General features: G+C 43.4%; 2 protein-coding genes and 1 long non-coding RNA gene across 4 annotated transcripts in view; 1 reads left to right on the top strand and 2 right to left on the bottom strand.

Moving 5' to 3' along the window:
- ndst2a (N-deacetylase/N-sulfotransferase (heparan glucosaminyl) 2a) overlaps positions 1-17,018 on the bottom strand; it is a 109,654-nt gene that overhangs the window by 28,517 nt on the left and 64,119 nt on the right. The window lies entirely within an intron of this gene.
- Positions 1-17,018, bottom strand: part of LOC125904018 (zinc finger and SCAN domain-containing protein 29-like) — a 158,578-nt gene that overhangs the window by 80,112 nt on the left and 61,448 nt on the right. The window lies entirely within an intron of this gene.
- LOC125904050 (uncharacterized) lies at positions 14,146-15,474 on the top strand. 2 transcript variants are annotated; one of them, XR_007451367.1, is made up of 3 exons: positions 14,146-14,411; positions 14,771-14,850; positions 14,971-15,474. It is a non-coding gene; the product is annotated as an uncharacterized LOC125904050 (long non-coding RNA). The 2 variants fall into 2 exon arrangements; XR_007451366.1 differs by having other exon boundaries at positions 14,766-14,850.

Below are 17,018 nucleotides of genomic sequence, written 5' to 3'. Positions count from 1 at the left end.
TTCAAGTACAGTGTCCTCACACACACTAGTGATGCATCATACACCGCTCCATAGTGGTATGAACAAGCTATCTAATGGTTCTGGTAACGTGTGGGACACAAGGACTGAGTTCAATTCAGTAACTAAAGTAACTGAAGGACATTGAAATCTTATTGAAACTTGTTTATTGGACAATTTGAGTTGTGTTTATTTCTTTGATTACCCGGGTAATTTATTTAAACCTGTAAACCTTAAACTCGTTGGTCACTGAGGTTTCCCTCATTTACAGGGTCGACGAGTTTACAACAGCAACAAAGCATAAATACAATTACAGTGAAAAACAATCACAAGGCGATTTACAAAAGTCAGACACCATACATTTAAAATCAGCAAGAGAGGGTATATTCTCCAGCCCCAAAGCGTGTTGGAGAATATTCCAAGAGTTTGGAGCGTCAAAAGAAAAAGCTGATTTACCAAGCTCTGAATGTACAAAAGGGACCTTAAGAAACATCAAACCACTGGATCGAGTTGAGTAAGATCCAGAGTGCCATTCCAGTAGGGATGAAATGTATGGGGGCTGCTTACGTCTGTAATATTTGTAGGATAGCAGTTGGTTTCAGGTAAGCTAACTGGAATAAATTGGCAGAAAATAGCTATGTTATTTATTCTGTGACCGTTAAAAGAGGTTCCTGGTGAGTGGTGAGGCACGAGTGGGTGTATAGAGCACATGTCCCCACCAGTTAACGTTACCTTTCATTAGCTGATAGCTAGTTTAGCTCATGTTAGCTAACAGGCTGCAACTGTGGTGTTTTCATTTTATTTTCCCTAATTGATGTTATCTCCGTATCTGGTTATCGTGAGCACTCATTTTGGGTTAAAGTGGAAGTGCCCGGAGCTGCCACCCGTGGTCCTGGGCAGGGCTCGAGACTTGGGATCCACTCACCTATGGTCCTGCCCGGGCCTGACCTCTGCGGCCCCCCGGCATGACCTCCGTGGCCTGGATGGATGCTCAAGTGTGGCTGAGAGGAGCGGAGAGGACTGCGGAGGTCAGGCCCGGGCGGGCCGACACTGTGTATCCCAGAACGGGTGCTCAAGTGTGGGTGAGAGGAGCGGAGAGGACCACGAAGGTCAAATAGTGAAATTTAAGGATGCCTTTGTCTTCGATATGTTGTTAATATGATTTTATGGGCAATTTATCAGTCGAGGTCTCCTCCTCTGCAAAGCAAACTGACCCGGTGGCTACAGGTAATAGCGCAATTTTGAAACCACTGGTTTTCTGAGATGAAGGACTGATTGTTGAGCTGCTGTTAACAGTTAACAGAGTTAACGGATCCCGTTATTTTACTGTTTCATCACTAAATAAAGCAGAGTGACGGACCCAAAGCCTTCAATCTGGCTAAAATACAGCTGAAATGCTAACAAAAAATAAAAAAATAAAAAATACAGTGGTGAAGCTGGGATTTGTTTCTTGAAGTTATGTGCTCGTCTTTTCTGTCTCTTGCAGGCAGCCAGGAGAAGCGGACTGGCCATCAGATATTGTTTGTGGAAAATTGAAAATAAAGCTTGTCAAATTGACTTTTGTCTCTTCATTGTGCACACTTAGACACGAAATAGGCTATGGTAACAGTCAAGCTAGTTTTGAATGTTAGCATTGATTTCTCACATTGAATGGTGAAATATTTGTAGTTTGAAAGGTCCAACCTAAATGAATAAAGGTCGTAGTTAACGAAGCATATGAATATTAATGAAGGAGCGCCCACTGAGCACAACTTCTTTTGTTGATCGTTTGAACATCGCGTGGTGGTCATTTTCAATTAAATTAACGCTCTAAACTTGATAAATCGGGCCGACATCGGCCAGGTGTGCTATCTGGGGTGAGTGCTGATACAGAGTATAACATCACTGGGACATGTAACAGTAAAATCACTCTGCTCACAGGTGTTATAAATACAACAGTTAATTAACCAACAGTCACATTCGCTACATTGACGCAAACTGACACTATAGCATTACACCAAGAAGATGGATATGTTCCCCAAAATTACATTTGAATTAAATTATGAGTGGTCGTCATGAGAGGACGAGGAAAAGGAAAGCCAGGACTCTTATGTGCAGACCTCCAGGTGTGTTTGAATCTGGCTGTGCCAACATCCAGGTTTGCTAACGTTTCATCAGCCGAACTGGACGAAGTTACACAGTTGCATATCAATGTAAATACAAAGTAGTTTGTGAGTTCCTGCCGTGTGTCAGACCGATAAATAGAGCATCTATCTATCTATCGCTCTGGCGTGGGTGCTGCGTTGCCTGGCAACAGACCAGGGGAACTGGGGTTTTTTCGCAGAGCTACATAACATACTTAATTTATTTCATTTCCTTACTCAGCATTGCTGTTTAAGCTGTTGTTGAACTGTTGTATAAAAGCAATATCACACTTGAGGTTGTGACGTTGTACTGTATATCATCACGGCTGTAATTGTCTTTGCCTGCGAGCTCGTGCCATAGTGCCCATGACCGAATCACAGCCGTGACAATATACAGCACTCCCTCTCGTGAGATATTGCTTTGATATATATATATATATATATATATATATATATATATATATATATATATATATATATATATACACAGTACAGGCCAAAAGTTTGGACACACCTTCTCATTCAATGCGTGTTCTTTATTTTCATGACTATTTACATTGTAGATTCTCACTGAAGGCATCAAAACTATGAATGAACACATGTGGAGTTATGTACTTAACAAAAAAAGGTGAAATAACTGAAAACATGTTTTATATTCTAGTTTCTTCAAAATAGCCACCCTTTGCTCTGATTACTGCTTTGCACACTCTTGGCATTCTCTCCATGAGCTTCAAGAGGTAGTCACCTGAAATGGTTTCCACTTCACAGGTGTGCCTTATCAGGGTTAATTAGTGGAATTTCTTGCTTTATCAATGGGGTTGGGACCATCAGTTGTGTTGTGCAGAAGTCAGGTTAATACAAAGCCCTATTGGACAACTGTTAAAATTCATATTATGGCAAGAACCAATCAGCTAACTAAAGAAAAACGAGTGGCCATCATTACTTTAAGAAATGAAGGTCAGTCAGTCCGGAAAATTGCAAAAACTTTAAATGTGTCCCCAAGTGGAGTCGCAAAAACCATCAAGCGCTACAACGAAACTGGCACACATGAGGACCGACCCAGGAAAGGAAGACTGAGAGTCACCTCTGCTTCTGAGAATAAGTTCATCCGAGTCACCAGCCTCAGAAATCGCAAGTTAACAGCAGCTCAGATCAGAGACCAGATGAATGCCACACAGAGTTCTAGCAGCAGACCCATCTCTAGAACAACTGTTAAGAGGAGACTGCGCGAATCAGGCCTTCATGGTCAAATAGCTGCTAGGAAACCACTGCTAAGGAGAGGCAACAAGCAGAAGAGATTTGTTTGGGCCAAGAAACACAAGGAATGGACATTAGACCAGTGGAAATCTGTGCTTTGGTCTGATGAGTCCAAATTTGAGATCTTTGGTTCCAACCGCCGTGTCTTTGTGAGACGCAGAAAAGGTGAACGGATGGATTCCACATGCCTGGTTCCCACTGTGAAGCATGGAGGAGGAGGTGTGATGGTGTGGGGTGTTTTGCTGGTGACACTGTTGGGGATTTATTCAAAATTGAAGGCACACTGAACCAGCATGGCTACCACAGCATCCTGCAGCGACATGCCATCCCATCCGGTTTGCGTTTAGTTGGACGATCATTTATTTTCAACAGGACAATGACCCCAAACACACCTCCAGGCTGTGTAAGGGCTATTTGACCAAGAAGGAGAGTGATGGAGTGCTGCGGCAGAAGACCTGGCCTCCACAGTCACCGGACCTGAACCCAATCGAGATGGTTTGGGGGTGAGCTGGACCGCAGAGTGAAGGCAAAGGGGCCAACAAGTGCTAAACACCTCTGGGAACTCCTTCAAGACTGTTGGAAAACCATTTCAGGTGACTACCTCTTGAAGCTCATGGAGAGAATGCCAAGAGTGTGCAAAGCAGTAATCAGAGCAAAGGGTGGCTATTTTGAAGAAACTAGAATATAAAACGTGTTTTCAGTTATTTCACCTTTTTTTGTTAAGTACATAACTCCACGTGTTCATTCATAGTTTTGATGCCTTCAGTGAGAATCTACAATGTAAATAGTCATGAAAATAAAGAAAACGCATTGAATGAGAAGGTGTGTCCAAACTTTTGGCCTGTACTGTATATATATATATATATATACACACACACACACACACACACACACACACACACATATATATATATATGTATATATATATATATAAAATGGATAATAGTGAGCCGATGAAAAATAACTCCTGACAGGGGAAGAGGGTGGGAGTGGATGAACCCGGTAAAAGAGTACCCGCCCGGACGGGACGCTCTAAAACTAAACCGAGTGTGCCCACAAGGAGGCAGGGATCATTTCACTGGTCAACAGTAAATCTGGTGTTGTATTGGTTGGGGGATTTTGACAGGGTTGTTACACAAAAGAATCCAAGCGCAGGGCAGAAATCAGAGCAGAAATTCCACAGAAACAGTTTGAGCGCAAGGAGAAAAGCCGAAGCTCAAGCAGGAAATCTGTGCGAGCAACATGGTACCTGAGTGTGAGCAACATGGTATCTGAGTGCGAACACACAGTCTGAGCAGAAACAGAGTAGATCCAAGCGCAAGCAGAGGCTATTTGAGTGCAAGAGCAGGGTTTTTGAACGTGAAATCAATAAATAATGCTTTCAAACTGATAGACCACTCTCTTGAATGAAGATAGGGATAAAGCTCCATAGCATCAGAGTTTCATGCAAACCTGATAGTAGAGTATAACTATGGTGCCGCCTTACAGACATTAGAGTCCCTTTTGCTCTATAGTCACCCATTGTCAGACGATCCTGATGTCACATACACAGCCCTGGCTGGTGTCTACACACATAAGGTAGGGGGCAATGTCACATAGACTTACCTGGATACACTGAAAGGAATAGCCAAGCTGAGTGGGAAAGAGTTTGAAGAGGTGTTGAAGGAGGTGATGTCACAGATAGGAATCCATTGAAGGTACTGAGCCCAGTGAACAATGCACTTCGCCTCAACACACAGAGAGTCCTGAGCAGGCCACAGAACTCAGCCAACATGAGATCCCCCCACAGCTGTCAGCTAATGCTCCTTCTCCCATTAAGCTTGGTCTGCCTGATCAGAGCACAGCATTTGCTCCTTCCCCCAGGTCAAAGACATCTATGACTCTAAGCTCCAATGAGCTCAATCCACCTGAAGTGCAAAAGATGGCGTTCCCATGTCGACTTGATGATGAAAGACGTCAGCATCTCTGATCTTGAAAACACTCGTAAGATCCTCGAAAGCCTTCTTGCCCCAGCCTCCGATGTTATCAGACATCTTAGTCCTGAGGCTCCACCTACCGCATATCTGCAAATGTTTTGCATATTGTTGCCAACTGTGAGTCTGATGCAAATCCAGCCTTAGTGGCAGCAAAAAGAAAAGAACTGAGAGAATGACAATGGGAATAACAGAACGTCCCTACATCTTCTTTAAACTGAAGTCAGTTCCTGTCGAGGGACAGACAAGAACTGACGATAGCCAACCATGTCCCATTGGAAACAAACTTAAAGTGACTGCCAGAAACCGTGCCACACTAAAAGGGTCTCACACAAAAGATAGCCACTTCAAGTTACCCAAAGGCTTAATAGGTACAAAGAGCACAGCACAAGTGGAGATAGAGGGAAGCCCTGTCAACTGCTTACTCGACACAGGCTCACAGGTGACCACGATTCCTCAATCATTCTTTCAGCAACACTCTGAGTATCAGATCAAGCCACTTCATGACTTGCTAGAAGTCGAGGGAGCCAATGGTCAGTCTGTACCTTACCTGGGATCAGTGTTGAGTAAGGGTTACTTTAAAAGTAATCAAAGTACGTTACTGCGTTACTTTTTAAAAAAGTAACCAGTTACTTTACTGCGTTACTCTCTGAGTAAAGGAACTCAATTACTTTAAAAGTACTTCCAATGTTACTCCCTGAGAAAAGTAACTCAAGCACTTTTAAAGTACTTTTGAGTATTCTACATTTCCTATTGGGCAATGGACCACAGGGCACTAAGCCTACATTTTTTTGTCTTCAAAATTAAAGTTATGGACCACTTGCCCTTCACTGAGATCCAATTCTCCCATCACAGCCGTCACTTTGACCAGTAGAAACACAGAACGATCTGCTGCCGTAGACAACTGTATGACAACAACACCCCGGCAATTTTAATTTCCTCTAGGGATGTTACCACACAGAGTAAAAGGGGGAAATGATGGTGTGAATCAGCAGAGGCACTTTGTCAACCCGCTGAGTTAACATTACTGTCATTAGCATCAAGCTAGCAAACAATGGTACATCCTCACGGTCGGACATAAAGTAATAACATTAACAAATAGCGGCGGGGCTTTTACTCACCACAACTGCAGAGGCTACCAGCTTCATTTGAAACAAACTACATTATAGGTCCGTTATTTATTAATCCCCTCTGTGTGTTTATATATTTACTTTTTATCCGCTCTGTTGCCTTTATAAAAGTTAACATATCGCACCGTAATTTCAAACTCAACACTTGTTTCAAATTAAAAGCCCCTTGATAACCTCGGCTGAGAAAATCCTTCCATTTTCTAAATAGGCTTTTATTCTGAAACATTTGTCAGAACTTCCTGTGGAACATACAGTAGCTTGATAGTTTACGTGTGGCGCTTCAAATATAGCTCCTGCCATCTGCTGACGTTTTTAGGTGAATACAACAACATGTCAGCTGGCACATGAACAGACACAGTCCTGGCAGTGACTCAAATAATAGTGAAAGTAATAAAAACAGGACAAGAATAACCCGATGACATCACACACACCGTGAAAGACGACCGGGGATAATTGGTGAGTACCAGCGTGTAGCATGTACCAGGCATAATGCAAGTCCTGAGTCTGAAATATGTCTGTCAGCGAGTCCTACTCCACCTATTTAGACTCCACCGTAGACAACGGCAGCATTTCTCCGACCACGTAGCGAGCCACAAGCTCCGTGGCTTCTTTCAGACTGATAGGTTTAACGTTATCTCCATTATTAGAACCAAACGACAGCCGTTGCTGTTTAGGAGCTGAAGGACCAGTGTTCTAAAAGTAACAGAAGTAACTGATGTCTTGTTTGAAAATGTACTTAAGTATCTGATTACTCAAACAGCAAACTAACGCGTTAGGTTACTCGTTACTGCAAAAAGTAATCAAAGTACTCTAACGCGTTATATCCAACTCTGCCTGGGATACATCGAGCTAAGTGTCACTTTTCCAAAAGAGTGTGTTGGAGTTGACACAGAGGTACCAACACTTGCTCTAGTAGTCCCTCGTGTCACTGTGAAGGGGTTCACTACTGAGAAGTCTGTAGTCTTGGAACACCCTTCTTTGTCCTCTTTACCAGGTGGGCTGCTGGTGAAAACTTGTCTCATTGATCTGCCTGCTAAACAGCCATACAAAGTACCAGTTGTACTCACCAACGAGTCTGAACATGATGTTGTCATCCCCCAGAGGTGTGTTATTGGTGAGCTCAGTGCCTTTCAGAGTGTTCTCTCCCAAGAGCATAGTGTGGTTACCCCAAGATCAGACTCCGCTCAGAGGTCCAATCTGAAGTTCAACCTTGATGACTCTCCCGCCCCTACTGAGTGGAAGGAGCGCATCACACAAAAGTTGAACAGCATTCCAGAAGTTTTCGCTCAGAACGACCTTGACTTCGGAAGAACTGGACAAGTGAAGCACCAAATTAGGCTCTCAAATGAGACGCCCTTTAAACACAGAGCCCGCCCCATTCACCCTCACGATTGGGAAGCTGTCCGTAAGCACCAGCTAGAATTCCTTCAAGCTGGAGTGATACGTGAGTCTGAATCGCCATTCTCTTCGCCTATCGTAGTAGTTTGAAAGAAGAATGGAGAAGTCCACCTCTGTATTGATTACAGAAAGCTGAACCTCCAGACTGTAAAGGACGCTTACGCACTCCCAAACTTGGAGGAGACATTCTCCACCCTCACTGGGTCCAGATGGTTCTCAGTTCTCGACTTGGTGGTATTGCTGACGTATTGCGGTAAGCGAGTTGTGTCATTTCCGGTGTTTATGTGACAGCGTCTCTGTACTGCTCTGGTGAATTCTACTAGCCTGCTTTAACACCTACTTCAAGTCTTAACCCACACCAGTTCTGTTCAAGCACTTATAGCTCTCCTCCTTTTTACAACTTCCCTGCTAATCTCTTAGCTGTTGTTTGCACGTTACTAACCTTGGTAGCTACATTAGCTTTAGAGTTAGTGATGGCTTCTCCCTCTGCTCTTTCTTGCTTGGTGTGCCAAATGTTTAGCTATGCCTCTGCCTCCTTTAGCGACAGTGGTAATTGTAACAAATGTAGCTTATTTGCTGCGTTGGAGGCGAGGCTTAGTGAACTAGAAGCGTGGCTCCGCACCATGGAAAACCATTCAGTAGCTGCGGTAGTTAGCCAGCCCCCTGTAGCCAGTACGGAGCCACATAGCATAGCCTCCGCTAGCGGTCCTCCGGTAACATCCGTTCAGCCGGGAAGTTGGGTAACCGTTCGCCAGAGGCATAGTTCCAAGCTGAGGCTCACGGCTCACCACCAGCCTGTTCACGTTTCCAACCGCTTTTCCCCACTCAGCGACACACCCGCTGAGGACAAAACTCTGGTTATTGGCAGCTCTATTCTGAGGAACGTGAAGTTAGCAACACCAGCGGCCATAGTCAAATGTATCCCTGGGGCCAGAGCGGGCGACATTAAATCAAATTTAAAACTGCTGGCTAAAGCTAAATGTAGATTCAGTAAGATCGTTATTCACATGGGCGGCAATGATACCCGGTTACGTCAATTGGAGGTCACTAAAATTAATATTGCCTCGGTATGTGAATATGCAAAAACGATGTCGGACTCCGTAGTTTTCTCTGGACCCCTCCCAAATCTGACCAGTGATGACACGTTGAGCCGCATGTCATCATTTAATCACTGGCTGTCCACGTGGTGTCCAGCAAACAATGTGGGTTTCATTAATAATTGGCAAACTTTCTGGGGAAAACCTGGTCTTATTAGGAAAGATGGCATTCATCCCACTTTGGATGGAGCTGCTCTCATTTCTAGGAACCTGGCAAATTTCATTAGTAATTCAAATCTCTGACAACTCAGAGTTGAGATCAGGACTCAGAGTCGCAGTCCTATACACTTCTCTGAGCTTCTAGTTCAGTTACCCAGCCATAGTTTTCATAGTTTTATACAAATGGTGTCTAGATTATTTAAATCCAAAATTAAACAAAGAGGAGTTGTGCATAACAACCTCATAAAAATTAAAACCTCTTCTGTGACAGAAAGACAAAACAGGAGAATTAAATGCGGACTGTTAAATATCAGGTCTCTATCGTCTAAAGCTAGTAATGTTAGAAATGCATTAATTTCAGATAATCATATTGATTTACTCAGTCTCACCGAAACCTGGCTGTGTCCAGATGAATATGTTAGTCTAAATGAATCCAGTCCTCCCAGTCATAATAATACCCACATTCCTCGAGACAGCAGCCGAGGAGGGGGAGTTGCAGCCATTTTTAACTCTAGTCTGTTAATCAGCCCTAAACCTAAACTAGATTATAATTCATTTGAAAGCCTCGTTCTTAGTCTTTTACATCCGACCTGGAAAACCTCGCAGCCACTTTTATTTGTTGAAGTGTACTGTGCTCCTGGCCCGTATTCTGAATTTGTTTCTGAATTATCAGAGTTTTGATCCAGTTTAGTTCTTAAATCAGATAAAGTTATTATTGTAGGCGATTTTAACATTCATGTCGACGTTGATAATGACTCCCTGGCTACCGCATTTATCTCATTATTAGACTCCATTGGCTTCAGTCAGGGTGTACATGAACCCACTCACTGTTTTAACCATACCCTCGAACTAGTTCTGACGAATGGAATTGAAATTGATAACCTAACAGTCTTTCCACAGAATCCCTCGCTATTGGATCATTATTTGATTATTTTTGATTTCTTTTTACTCGAATACACGCCACTCAGCAACAGTTACTATACTAGATGTTTATCAGATAGTGCTGTCACAGAATTTAAGGAAATGATTACTCCGTCGTTAAATTCAATACCAAGTCCTTCGGTAACAGAGGTTTCCCGTGCCGACTTTAACCTCTCCCGAATTGATCATCTTGTTGATAGCTCCGTAGGCTCGCTGCGAACACCACTCGACTCTGTAGCTCCTCTTAAAAAGAAGTTAACAACGCAAAGAAAGTTCGCTCCTCGGTATAACTCTCAAACCCGTAAGTTAAAACAAATATCGCGAAAATCTGAAAGGAATTGGCGATTAACCAAACTGGAAGAATCTCATTTAACCTGGACAGACAGTCTCAAAACCTATAAGATGGGCCTCCACAATGCCAGAGCAAACTATTACTCAGCATTAATAGAAGAAAACAAGAACAACCCCAGGTTTCTTTTCAGCACTGTAGCCAGGCTGACTGAGAGTCAAAGCTCTATTGAGCCTTGTATTCCTTTAGCCCTTAGCAGTAATGATTTTATGAGCTTTTTTTAATGACAAAATTCTAACTATTAAAGGCAAAATTCATGACCTCCTGTCCTCAGATAGTACCTATCTAACCTCAAACACAGCTTTAAGACCTAATATATATTTAGACTGCTTCTCCCCAATTTCTCTTAAAGAATTGACCGCAGTGATTTCTTCATCTAAATCATCAACATGTCTCTTAGACCCCATCCCAACTAGGCTACTTAAGGAGGTCTTACCTTTAGTTAACACTCATATATTAGATATGATCAATATATCCTTATTAACAGGCTATGTACCACAGTCTTTTAAGGTAGCTGTAATTAAACCTTTCCTAAAAAAGCCCACCCTGGATCCAGAGGTGTTAGCCAACTATAGACCAATATCTAATCTTCCCTTTCTTTCAAAGATTCTTGAGAAAGTAGCCGCAGACCAGCTGTGTGATTTTCTCCATGATAATAATTTATTTGAGAAATTTCAGTCAGGATTTATAGTGTATCATAGCACTGAGACAGCACTAGTTAAAATTACAAATTATCTTCTGATTGCTTCAGACAAAGGACTCATCTCTCTACTTGTTTTATTAGATCTTAGTGCAGCGTTTGACACAATTGACCATCAAATTCTGCTACAGAGACTGGAACACTTAATTGGCCTGAAAGGTTTTGCACTAAGCTGGTTTAAATCTTATTTATCTGATCGTTTTCAGTTTGTTCACGTTCATAATGAATCATCCTTACGTACTAAAGTTTCTTTTGGAGTTCTGCAAGGTTCTGTGCTGGGACCAATCCTATTTACTCTATATATGCTTCCTTTAGGTAACATCATTAGAAATCACTCTGTAAATTTCCATTGTTATGCGGATGATACACAGTCGTATTTATCTATGAAGCCAGAAGAAAGTAATCAATTAACTAAACTTCATAATTGCCTTTAAGACATAAAAACCTGGATGAGCACCAATTTCCTGATGTTAAATTCAGACAAAACTGAAGTTATTGTTCTTGGACCCAAACAATTCAGAGACTCTTTATCTGATGACATAGTTTCTCTAGATGTCATTGCTCTGGCCTCTAGCACTACCATAAGAACCCTCGGAATAACATTTGATCAAGATTTGTCTTTTAATTCTCATTCAAAACAAACCTCACGGACTGCATTTTTTCATCTACGTAATATTGCGAAAATTAGGCCTATCCAGACCCGAAAAGATGCAGAAAAATTGGTCCACGCTTTTGTTACCTCAAGGCTGGATTACTGTAACTCTCTATTATCTGGTAGCTCTAGTAAGTCCTTAAAAACTCTCCAGCTAATTCAGAATGCAGCGGCACGTGTACTAACAGGAACTAAGAAACATGATCATATTTCTCCTGTTTTAGCTTCTCTGCACTGGCTCCCTGTAAAATCCAGAATTGAATTTAAAATCCTACTGTTAACTTATAAAGTTCTAAATGGTCAAGCTCCGTCATATCTTAGAGAGCTCATAGTGCCATATAATCCTACCAGAACTCTGCGCTCTGAGAACACAGGGTTACTCGTGGTCCCTAAAGTCTCCAAAAGTAGATCAGGAGCCAGAGCCTTCAGCTATCAGGCTCCTCTCCTGTGGAATCATCTTCCCGCTGCAGTCCGGCGGGCAGACACCGTCTCCACAATTAAGACTAGACTTAAGACTTTCCTCTTTGATAAAGCTTATAGTTAGGGCTGGCTCAGGCTTGCCCTGTACCAGCCCCTAGTTAGGCTGACTTAGGCCTAGTCTCCGGAGGACCCCCTATAATACACCGGGCACCTTCTCTCCTTCTCTCTCTCTCTCTCTCGTATCCTATTACTGCATCTTGCTTACTCAGCCATTCTGCATGTCACTAACTCGGCTTCTTCTCCGGAGCCTTTGTGCTCCACTGTCTCGCAGGTTAACTCGTATTGCAGCAGTGCCTGGATAGTGTGACGTGTGTGGTTGTGCTGCTGCCATGATCCTGCCAGATGATCCCTGCTGCTGCTGTTATCATTAGTCATACTTCTACTGTTATTAAACACATATTATTGTCACACATGTATACTATCAGATATTAGTATATTATTATTAATTATAATATTATTACTTTCATTAATGTTGTTGTGAGCTACTGCCATTACCGTCTGTCCTGCATTTCTCTCTGTCTCTCTCTCTGTCTCATTGTGTCATACGGTTTACTGTTAATTTATTATGTTGATCTGTTCTGTACGACATCTATTGCTCATCTGTCCGTCCTGGAAGAGGGATCCCTCGTCAGTTGCTCTTCCTGAGGTTTCTACCGTTTTTTTCCCCCGTCAAAGGTTTTTGTTGGGGGAGTTTTTCCTTATCCGCTGTGAGGGTCCTAAGGACAGAGGGATGTCGTATGCTGTAAAGCCCTGTGAGGCAAATTGTGATTTGTGATATTGGGCTTTATAAATAAAATTGATTGATTGATTGATTGATTAAAATCTGGGTACTATCAGATTGAGGTCGAAGAGTCAGACAAACCCAAGACAGCTTTTGTTTGTCCCATGGGGTTTTGGGAATTTAACCGTATGTTGCAAGGCGTTACGAATGCCCCAAGTACATTCCAGCGTCTTATGGAGAAATGTATGGGCGACATGAACTTAAAGGAAGTTCTTGTGTTCCTCAACGACATCATCGTTTTCTCCAAGACGTTGGAAGAACATGAGACAAGATTGATGCGAGTGTTGACCCGGCTGAAAGAATACGGCGGAGTCTTTCAGACGTCAGTCAAGTATCTGGGACATATAGTGTCTCAAAATGGAGTTGAAACTGACCCTGAAAAAGTGGGAGCCCTGAAAACATGGCCAAAACCCCAAGGTTTGAAAGAACTGAGATCTTTTGTCGGGTTTTCAGGGTACTACAGGCAATTTATAAAAGGCTATTCCAGTATAGTCAAGCCCCTCACTGACTTGACCTCTAGCTATCCACCACTGCACAAGGACACCAAGTGCAAGATGAAAACTCACCAGTACCATGATCCAAAAAAAGCCCTTTGGTGAACGATGGACTTCCGCCTGTGAGCTTGCATTCCACACCATCATGGAGAAGCTCACAACGACCCTGGTCCTTGGTTTCGCTGACCCTAAGTTGCTGTCCGTGCTTCATACTGATGCTAGCACCACCGAGCTTGGGGCAGCCTTATACCAAGAACAAGAGAGTTGTAAGACAGTGATTGCTTACGCCAGCAGGGGGCTGTCCCGAAGTGAATCATGGTACCCAGCCCACAAACTGGAATTTTTGGCTTTAAAGTGGGCAGTAGTGGAAAAGTTCAGTGATTACCTGTATGGGAGCCAGTTCACTGTCATAACCGACAGTAATCCTCTGACATACTGTATATTCTCACAACAGCAAAGGTGGACGCCACCAGCTATAGGTGGCTGGCAGCCCTCTCTACGTTTACCTTCAAGTTCCAATACCGTGCAGGCAAACAGAACGGTGACGCAGAAGGTCTCTCTAGAAGAGCCCATGGGGAGCTGTCAAATGATCTGGGCCCAGTATTTCAAAACTTGTAATCCGGATCAGAATAATCCGGATAATGAAATCCTCCTTTTCTCAGTCAGGGATCAAGGTGATCCTGCTGACTTTGTCTGGGTATTTCAAAACACTGGCAGGGTGGATCACTTTGATCCCAATCCGACTGGATACGGATTTCCAAATCTCACGACTCCGCCCCCGGATCTGAAACGTTTCCCCTTTGGGGGCGTGGCTTTCAGATTATGACCAGCCGTGCTCTGTCTCCACGGCGGAACACTTCACGAAAGGAGCAGTTGGTAGCACAGCTTTCGCATCAAAATGTAAGTATACCGTTGTCTAATGTGTAGCGTTTTTAAGAGCATACGAAGGCCACTCACCATCTCATGTGAGCCAGCTATTTGAATTGTCACCTACTTAAAACGTGGGCGTACCGAACCCTAATTGAGCCGAGGTCATGCTAACGGTAGCTAACGCGGCTCCATTGACTTGCATGTTAAGTAGCTAGCAGGCTAGCGAGGTAGCTGACTTTGTTGATATATTTTGCGGTCTACGGTTTAATTCAAAAGGTAATTAACCAGAAGTACATCATATATCAACTCTTTAAACACCAACCTGTTCCGAGTTTAACGTTATGTTATTGCCAACGCAGCAGACCTTTTTATTTTTGTGTGCAGAGCAGACTGCTGCAGTATTGGAAAAACACACAGTACTACTATGAATGATGCGGTTCATTCAGAAGTGTCAGAGGATTGAGTTTGGGTATGCTACAGTAATGCTGGTGATATGCTTTTCTGTAACGTTTTAAACAATTTCTCTGACTATTGTGGATTCCTGACAGTGATAAAGATATGCTCATACACACTCTACTTCTACTTTCAGAATACACTCACACCCATGGACCACTCTGCAATGCCACTGCTAATCAAGACAACAGGTCGAGTGCTGGAAATCCCTGGAAATGTATCCCCTTATGTGGAAGGCTCCCACTAAACATATAGCACTATAGCATCTGATTTGATGAAGTAAAATAATAAGTTTGTACACACAAACACTTTCTGAAATACATTGCTGCATGTCATTAAATCACAGTCAAGCACTTCCCAGGCATTTACAAGGTGCATTTTCAAGCTTATCTAAATCAAGTAAAATGTGCCTTCATTAAATCAGCAGCATGAAAATATACATTGAACGTGCTTAAATGTGATTATCCTGTGAAGTGAGGACATATGTGAAGTGAGACATACAGCAATGTCTTGCAGGACATAGTTGAGCTATCACTCCCCCCCCCCCCCCTCAAACATATGATGTAACACTGGAAAAATGCAAGTGCACACATATCAGAGTTCAACCATTTAATTGGAAAAATAAAGATTAACCATGGCATTCCGCATGGCTCTTCCAGCAGGACCATCAGGCTGCAGTGGTGGTGGTGGTGGCAGGTCAAGGCCTTCTGCGCAGGGAGGAGGTCCATCGATGAGAGGTTCCTGTAGTGGCACTCTCCTTGTTTGTGCTAGGTTATGTAGGACAATGCAGGCACATATGATGTGACAGGCTTTCTGTGGCTCCACACGGAGATAGTTCAGGCAGGCAAATCTGCGTTTTATCACGCCATTCAGGCGCTCAATTGTCCCTCTTGTTGTGGCATGGATGTTGTTGTACCTCTGCTGGGAGTCATTGGTGATGGTAGCAAAAGGGGTCAACAGCCAGGGTAGAAGGGGGTAACCGCTGTCACCCAAGAGGATGCCATCTGGGGCAGTCTGTTGGAGCTTCTGGTAGAGGTGGCTCTCCCTCAAAATACGGGCATCATGTACAGACCCAGGCCATCTCACAACACAGTTCGTGATAACAAGGTCAGCATTCCCCACAAGCTGGACGTTGATGCTGTGCCGGCCCTTCCTGTTCACATACTCCCATTCCCTGGTATGTGGTGCCTGAATATGCACATGGGTGCAGTCAATCACACCAATAGTGTTTGGCATCCCCCCCAATGAGAAAAACTTCCTCTTGGTTCTCGCTATCTCCTCTTCATTTTCAGGCCATTTCACATATTGACCCAGAAGACCGGTAAGGGCAGATGACACCGAATGCACCACACGGCCCACTGTTGCTTTTGTCACCCCCAGTCCATCCCCAATCACCTCAAAGAAGGAACCACATGCATAATAACGCAGAGCCATCAGTACCTGCTCCTCCACACTCAAGGCATGGCTCCTCAGAGTGGCACGTTCAAGGTGAGGATGAAGAATATTGCAGATGAGAGCAATATCCTCTTGCCCAAGTCTGTATCGTGCATAAAGCTCATCATTGGAGTATTGCTCGAGCAGGTTGGGGCGTTGAGCATATTTCCTTGGATTGTACCTTCTCCTTTGTTGTCTGTATCGGTGTACAACTGCAGCCATTGTACCAGCAATTCCTCTTCCTTCTCATGCAAAAGGAACTCCTCTTCTTCTTCTTCTTCTTCAGTGTTTTACAGCAGGTGGCATCCATAGTGTTGCATTTCTGCCATCTTCTGGTTGGTTGAGAACCATTCTTGCTCAGAGAACCCTATTGAAGCACCTCCCACTCAACCTGTGCTACTGTCACACCTGAAGGTAATTTTGCTGGATTGGTATAAAAGGGTTACCTGTGCACCTACCTCCAGACAACATGGAGGGCCAAAGGAGTAAGGGGTTGAACTTTACAACTGCTGAAACACATGCATTATTGGATGGGGTTCGCACAAACTATGAATGTTTGTTTGGCACTTTCAGTACCCCAGGCCAGAGCAATGTTTCAGCAAGACTAAAGAGCGAGATTTGGGCCAACATTACAGCACAGGTTAATGCTACTGGCAGTGGTCAATTCCGGTCTGTTGAACAGGTGAAACTGCGGTGGAAGAACCTGAAACAGAAGGCCACCAAGGACCACTCAGAGGCGAAGAACCCACA

This window comes from Epinephelus fuscoguttatus, linkage group LG16, assembly GCF_011397635.1.
Source record: "Epinephelus fuscoguttatus linkage group LG16, E.fuscoguttatus.final_Chr_v1".
Lineage (NCBI taxonomy): Eukaryota > Metazoa > Chordata > Actinopteri > Perciformes > Serranidae > Epinephelus > Epinephelus fuscoguttatus.
The sequence above is the reverse complement of the archived record's forward strand: the minus strand, read 5'-3'. Positions and strand labels throughout refer to the sequence as shown.